This window comes from Carassius auratus, unplaced genomic scaffold, assembly GCF_003368295.1.
Source record: "Carassius auratus strain Wakin unplaced genomic scaffold, ASM336829v1 scaf_tig00035458, whole genome shotgun sequence".
Lineage (NCBI taxonomy): Eukaryota > Metazoa > Chordata > Actinopteri > Cypriniformes > Cyprinidae > Carassius > Carassius auratus.
In genome coordinates this window covers 156830-165315 of record NW_020526232.1, presented here as the reverse complement: position 1 = coordinate 165315, position 8486 = coordinate 156830, and the positions used below count along the sequence as shown (strand labels likewise).

Here is an 8486-nt window from a genome sequence, read left to right as displayed (position 1 = left end):
GTATCGCCTTCACTTAAAATAATAGATTATAATCCTGTTTACATGAAATATGCTTGATCCAGAGCAGGTTTGAGCAAACAGACCTTTTGCAACTCCAGGATGAGCGTCGAAGAACCAAATAATCCTGGATCATGTCAAATCATCAACAATAAATCCAGCTAACAGAGTAATCTACACATGAAGAACAGACCCAGCGTTCATCAAACTAACAGTTTGTTTCTCAGATCTGTTTCTTTACTCTGCACTTTTACTGACAACATTCGGTACATCACAGTTTCCTGCATTTGATAGTGAACATTTATATAAGACATGAAAACGCAACACAGATGAGTGGTTCATCACACAACACACATTCATATAATTCACACACTGAAATCAGTGATGAACTGCCTTTAACTGGAAACTGAGAGTTTTATCCTTTTGCATTATCAACGCACTATTTTCCTGTTTGATACTGTAAAGCTGCTTGGACACAATGTGTAATTTTAACATAAACAGCTGAACAACACTAGAAACAGAGCTCTATATGAACTCAATCACTGCTCAACAAACACGTTTATGGTTTCATGAAATTATCAGAATATATTAAAATTGAGCATATAGACTGAATAACTGTGAGACTGAAGCGCTGCTGAAGCTTCATCACGTTCAGAATCAGGAAGCAGACTTACACCAGACTAAAGATTAGATCCAGACTCGGATGAACACAACACTGAGAAGAGATGATGCTGACCCTGAGAGGACTTCAGATGACCCCAGCTCTCAATCAGAACAAAAACTGAACAGTTCTTTGTCATACACAGAAATAATGTGAGAAAACTCTTTGAAATAAACCAAATCAATATTTATGTGAAGAAACTCACACATTTCTGAAATGAAGACTATAAAGACTAAATAACAAGACTCAATATTCCTCTTCCTGCAGTCAGATAGTGTCTGGATTGACCTTTGACCCTGTGATACAGTGAGGTGTCTCCCTCTACAGGCGATCCTCAGAATCACAGAGTTACAGATCTACAAATATATATGAAAGTATTTTCCAGCAACAGCAATGAAAACACACGCACAGGTTTCACTTCAGCAGCTGATATGATCTTATCTACTGGATTCATTTCATAAAGTCTCAAGAGTTTGTGAGAAATCACTAAACACAGACAGAAAAGTGTGAAACATTACTGAAGTCAAACACAAAGATGTGAATGTGACTCTAATGGATCAGTTCTGCTGTTTTCATCTCTTCTGAAGCGCTGAATCCACATCTCTTTCATTTCTACTCAATTCTGTTCAGGATTCACTCCAAACCTTTGCTCAGTGTTTCATCTGTGCTTCTGCTTCTGTGTTGATGCTGTTTCTGACAGAAGAATCTCTTTATTCTCAGCTTTCTCATGTGCTTCATCTCTCATTTCACACACAACATCTCTCTGTTTCTCCAGATTCACAGCAGATGAAGAGAAGCAGTTCTGTTCTTACCACACACTCTTTCTGCTTTCATTTGTCAGCTGAGGATGATGATGAGGATTCATATCTCTATAAACTGTAATTAAAATTTATAGAAACAAATATAGAAATCCAATGATGAAGTATTACAACACTGAATAACTGCTGTTAATAGAGTTCATCGTCTGTTTGATTGCATCTTTAATTGATTTTTCCGTAATCATACTTGTTGATTAATTGTGTTTAATTTATAATGTGGCTTGTTTATTTTTAGTTTCACTGGAAACAGTTTAAAATCAGGTTAATTTTCAATAACTAACATTAACAAAAATAATAAATACTGTTACACATGTATTGTTATTGTTAGTTCAAGTTAATATTTACTAATGTTAATGTGAGGCAAGGGACAGCAGGTAAAAATTTTACATCATAGAGCTAATATACTCAGGACAAGTTTATTTTAGCCTATAATTCAATCTAGTAAAGACTGAAAACAGATGACAAGTCAAATTCTGAACTGATGGTGGAGCTACAGCTCTTGAGTATGATCAGAAATAACCAGGTTCAGAGGTCAAGTGTCAGAGGTGATGAAACATCCTCAGAGGACTACTGCTATCAATAGTCTGGGAACGGATACTGTTAAAACTAAATGTTGTATTCCAATTCACATATATTAAGAGATCTGATCATTATTAACATTATTTTTAATAGAAAATAATACAGCATCCATTATTAATGCGTTTAGTTTTCTCCCACAGATGTTAAGCTCACTGTACATTTATTTGGCACAAAAACAATCAGCATTTCTATTTTAACAAATACATTTCTCTAAATAATACATCATAAAATAATCACAAACATAACCAAACAGAAAATGGATACACCAAATCGATTTGAAAGCAAATGATAAACTTCAAAAGAATACCTTTAAGAATATGTCAAATGAAGAATCAATCAGTAATATCAGTCAGATAATGTGTTTCAGGAGTCAATGTATATCGAACGGAAACAGTTCATATTTATTTTTCATATTTACACTAGCAGTCAAAAGTTCTTGGACAGCAAAATTGTTTAAATGATTCTTAAAGAAGTCTTTACTGCTCAACAAGCCTTCATTTATTGATGCAAACATAGATATTGAGTTTTACTGCTTAAAATAAATGCTTTCTATTTTAATATATTTTAAAATATTATTTTAATAACTGTATTTTATTTCTCAATTCTCTCCCAAACTGACTAATAAACAAGAAGAAGATGAAGAAGAACAAGAATGGCATCTTATACTGCTTCATTGGTGACAGTATGTACAATATTTATACATTATATTAATTTGAACATTTATAGTTTCTTGTTTTTTATTTATTATTATTATTATTTTTTTGGATAACTTTTTTTTCACTCAAAATTCCACATTACATGGAAAACCAAATTAGAAACAACAGAACAAGACTACTAAAATAAATTTTATATATATATAGTATATAAAAAAGCCATGTTGTCATTTTTCCTTTCTTTTTTTAATAACTGTGTGATTGTTGATCTCTGTGCTGTTTTGCAACATTTAGTTAATAGTGTTTATGACATATTTAATTTTATCTAGAGTCTTCTGAAATTGAGAAGCTGTTTGTCTCGTGTAATGAATAAACTTCCGAGTTCGTGATATGATTTTTCCTGGTTTTCTCGCGTTTGCTGGTTGATTCATTTCAGCGATTGAATTTTGAACATTAGAAACAAAATCAAGAGCAAGAAACAGAGATGAGAGTACACCAGTGGCTCTGGCAGCCTTTGCAGGATCACGTACAGCTCTGACATTGTTCTCATACACACAGATTTCTTTGGATGTCTCTGCACAATATTTTCCAACTAGAGCCACATCAGCTGCTTTTGCAGTATTAAATACATCATCAAAACCTCTTACTGGTGTCTGAAACTGCAGCTTACTTAAAATCTCATTGTTCTGTTGAATATCTGCAGTGATGTTAGAAATTATACTCAGATGCTCAGTCATTGGTTTGAGTTTCTCCAGGAAATCACAGATGATCTTCACAACAGTCGGACGTAGTTTTCTTTGCTTGAGTATGTTAGTGATGTTTGATGCTACACTTGTTACTCCAGCTACTAAAGCAACAGCTGCAACAGCAGTAACACACAAAGAAGCTCATAATGTGACTGGAGATAAAGCCAGACCCACTGCTCCAACTGATCCTCCAGCCAAACTGACCACTGTAGTGCTCTTGTGCACAATTCAATCACATCAGAGATGTCCTCCAGTTTCTTCATTTGATCAGTGAGTGTGGGGAGATTTCTCTTATATTCTGACTGTAGTTCCTCAATGGATCTTTTGAAAGAATCAACAGTTTGAAGTTTCCTGAAACATCAAAACCTTTATCAGGATTAAAAAGTATTTAAGATTTGATTTGTGTGCTTTTTAATTAATTGTTTAAATGATTTTTAAAGAAGTCTCTTACCAGTATTTAGCAACTAAATATTTGCCATAATGTAGCTTTAAAAAATGACTGTACTTCTAATAACATCAATAAACTGATGAAGTCAAGACTTAGAGCAAGGAAACTCTTACCGCTGTATTATCTCATCTGGTTTACTCCCAGCACCTGCATTAGATATTAAACATTTTCAAAGATTATGATAAAGATTAAATAATTGCCAGTACAAATAACTTTCTTTGTTTTTAATTCTAAATCATTTCCATCTCCATTTGACATGAGGATGTGATTTCTGAGGATCATTTGTTTATTTATTTGAACACAAAATTAATGACGATAAAAAATTCTTCATCATGTAATTTATGGACTTACAGTTAAAGTAAGGAGGAAGACCAATACTCTTATCTAAAGCATCGCTGTCATCACCGGATCCAGACAGTTTGCGATGGCGAACCATTTCTTGGGATTAGTTTACTTCGAGCAGAAGAAGCTGAGTGAAATATTCAGAAAGAAATTCAGAAAGATCCACAGTTTGACTTGTGATTAAATCACACATGTTGGTTCGTCTGGTCTCCGGCTGATCCTGGGTTCTCCCAATGTTTTTTATTTTGTATTTTTTCCTCAATTTCCTTGCCACTATCGCCTTTGGCCTGCTTAGACTTACCCTTTCCTATTTTTTTCAGTATTATTAAATTGAATAACATGTGTAATATGGTTTTCTATAAATAACAGGTAAAACAAGCAGTTTCAGTTAATAAATGTTTCTGTTGATGGATGAATATTCTTTGCTGTTTTACATTTGATTACTTTATTCAGTTTCTCTACCTAAAAACTAATACTAGACCCCCTAAATAAAATCACGAAAATCAGTTTATTTTATTTGTATCTTTACTCTTTTGTATTTATTTGTGTTGTTGCTTGAATATTCTTAATGATATGATAAAATATATTGTGACGAGTGGGGCGGAGCGAGAGCCGTGGGAACAGAGCGAAGTCGGTGAAGTGATTGGAAATGAGCGACACCTGCTCGACTCACCGGTCTCGAGTCCCACGGAGGAGATGGAAAGATATAAAACAGGAGCGACGACAGTGACGGACGAGAGAGGACCAGGCCTGGGCTTTATTTTATGTTTTGTTTGTGCGCGGCAGTCGTCCGTGAGGGGCTGTCGTGCTAGTTTGTGTTTATTTTATTATTAAAGTCTTTATTGGATTGTCCGCCAGTTCCCGCCTCCTTCTTCCCGTGATCATGTAGTTTTATTGTTACATTGGTGCCGAAGCCCGGGACAAGGAGGGACGCGCTGCTGAAGATCCCTCGCCGCTGTGGGGAATCCATGGTGCCATCGAGCTGGTGAGGAGTGTGGTGCCATGGACGCTCGAGGCGGTGGGCTGGAGTGAGTTTCCGGGGACGGATGAGAAGGTATCACTCATTTCCAATCACTCCACCGGCCTCGTCCCGTTCCCACGGCTCTCGGCCCCGCCCCACTCGTCACAATATATTTTTTTAAAGTTTAGTTTTTTCCATGAATATAGCAATACCGAACCAAAACCAATTTTATTATCTGCTATCAGCCTATTTAAAGCTATTATAATCCCCCTGTATCCTCTGAGTAAGAACAGAACTGGTGAGTTTGTGCCGTGTGTTCACTGTTGGCCAAGCAAATTACTACAAATAATCAAAAGTATGGGATTTCCAGAATAATCAAATATCTAAATTAATACATAAACAAAATTTATGATCAGTTTTTAATAAACTTTGTCTACATTTGATTATCACTTGGAGTCAGGTTGAACATGGAGCCAGACTAAACTGTAAAGTAAATCCTGATAAATGTAGAAGCGCAGGTAAAAGACTGAATATGCATCAAACCTTCAACCAGGAGCCGGTGGGTGGATCCTTATACCATTATCTGTTTCGGCCTCAGAGGGGATCTGTTAAATACAGCAGAAAGTGTAATGAAGCAGAATGTATAACCTCCTCAGTTTTTCATTTTGGTAAAGAATTTATTTTTCATTTTAATTTACATTTGTCTACAAAACATATTTAAGATATCTATCTATCTATCTATCTATCTATCTATTATATATATATATATATATATATATATATATATATATATATATATATATATATATATATATATATATATATATATATATATATATATGCAGGAATCTTTATAGCCTATCTAAAGATCTTTAAAAAATAAAAATAATAATACTGTCATTAATTACTCCCTCATGTCGTTTCTAATCTGTAAAACCTGTAAAACCATCATCGGAACACAAATCAAGATATTTTTGATGCACTCAAGGACACAAACACGATCAAGGCTCAGAAACGTAGCAAAGACATTATTAAAATAGTCCATGTGACACCAGTGGTTCAACAGTAACGTTATGAATCTATAGAATACTTTTTGTGTGCAAGTAAAACAATAATAATGACTTTATTCAGCAATTTCTCTCTGTCGTGTCACCCTATTGTGCATTTTGGAGAGTATCACATATACAAAGAACGAACGCTGTTTCTGTGTCAGCATCACATTCATGATACGCTGTTTACGTTATTCTTACGCTTTGATCTGAACATAAACAATGTATCCATGTACATACGTTGCATATGTTGTTTACATGTTATATTCTCAAATGGAGTATAGCGTGATGTGGAGGAGACAAATTGTTGAATTAAGTCGTTATTATCGTTTTACACAAATTCTCGTAGATTCGTAAAGTTACGTGGATCCGTGTCACATGGACTATTTTAATGATTTCCTACGTTCCTGTAACTTGATCTTCTTGTGAGTTTGGAACAACATGAGGGTGAGTAATTAATGACAGCATTTTCATTTTGGGGTGAACTATCACTTTAAGATCTTGAGATTGTCGGCTTGTACTGTCTGATTACACGCGCTAACATGCTAGTGTAAAAACAAAAAAAAAAACCCTACAGAGAGTAACTATAGATGGTAGTGGTTTTCAAACAGGTTTTAAACATATAACATTAAACATATAACGATGATGATTATTGTCTGCTGTTGTCAATAATGTGGCAGTAGTCTGAGAGGTTAAAGGTTGAGGCTAAATGTCTCATATTTTCAGTTTATTCTAAGACTTCCACAGTTTGCTCTAAACAAAATTATAATAAAGAATTTCAACAAAAGGGCAGCTGAGGAGACTTTATCTGTGTCTGGAAATACTTTGGATCTGGAAAAACTCAAATGAAACGTAAACCGGCACTTTGTTGGAATATGTAATTAAAATATTGAATTGTTTAAAACATTTATTTATTCATTTAATTTTATAAAACTTTTTTTAAAGAAAGAATAATATGCAAATAAAAAATAATTATATAAAATAATTATATAATATAATTCTCAGTATGATTTAACAGTAGGCCTAATCAGGTTTCCATCCAGTTGGTTTTATGCATAAATAAAAAATATAAAAACACGGCAAATCAGTAAGTGGAGAAGCTCAGCTATGGCTGAAAACTAAACAGAAGTAGCAGTGAGTGAAGTGAGTAGAGTGAAGTTAGATCGGTACAGACAGGCCTACAGTATGTCCAGAAACGGCCTCTTATAGACATCTGACTGAATCAGACTGTCTGTGTTATGACCCTCACTCTCGACATACTCTTTTGGTATAATATGACATAAACATGTTTTAATAAATGATGCAAGACACAGAAAGTCACAGCATTAGCATGCAGCTGGAGAAAAGAAACACTGGTTGACCCCGCTCTCCCCCAACATTCATTTACACGACATAAAATCATTAAATCAGATTTAGACTTTTTAAAACTTGCCTCATAGAAAAAAATAACTTTGAATATACAATATTTTTTTGGGATCTGACCTCGAGCGTCGAAATGTTTGTCTGTCGTCAGTTTAAGCGAGAAAATACTTTCGTTTTCAAAAACAACGAGCAACACGAATCGTGCAGAAATTAGAGGCAAGAGAGTGACGTCATCAGAGAAACATGTTGTGTTCAGCTCGCATCCGAATAGTTTAAAGTTTTACACAGAGTCTGAACAGTGACAAACATACTTCATACATAAGATTTGCAATTGCATTACGACGATCCTCTAAAATAATTTATATATATTTGTTTTTGTATTTTATGAAAAGATAATACGACATGGAATCAACAACGAAGAAAGCTTTCAAACCGAAAGTAAACCGAAAGTAGAACGTAAGTACAAAATGAGGAAATATTCACGTGTGTCAACTTAAGATACACAATTAATTCATTGAAAAGTAATCTCGAATCATTCCTAATGGCAGAAAGTTACCTTTTTGATCACGATTGAGATCTACAGCAGATCACAGCTCCGCTCGCGCAGTTTATAACGGAACTCTCCACTGAGAACTTCCGGAAGCAGAAAACAGGCCAGAACTTAAAGTGCGTCATAAGAATAATTTCTGCCGTGTACCGTAAAATCTGCGTGAGGCTGAAATATGACATCAAGGATAGTAATGTAAAATATACTGGATTTCTGCTAACGCATGTGCTATACAAGTATGTACAGTATTTGTTATGTATTTTTGAGCTGATGCTTGTCAGTCATCAGCTGAACATGAACTCTCTCAAAATAGCGCACATGTA

At 34.6% G+C, this 8486-nt stretch overlaps 1 long non-coding RNA gene across 1 annotated transcript; it reads right to left on the bottom strand.

Annotated features, from left to right (window-relative positions):
* Positions 1–2202: 2202 nt before the first annotated feature.
* On the bottom strand, positions 2203–8233 carry LOC113081990 (uncharacterized). The gene is made up of 5 exons (XR_003282391.1): positions 8173–8233; positions 5749–5810; positions 4254–4371; positions 4016–4049; positions 2203–3805 (listed from the first exon to the last, which is right to left on the bottom strand). It is a non-coding gene; the product is annotated as an uncharacterized LOC113081990 (long non-coding RNA).
* Between the last annotated feature and the right edge of the window lie 253 nt (positions 8234–8486).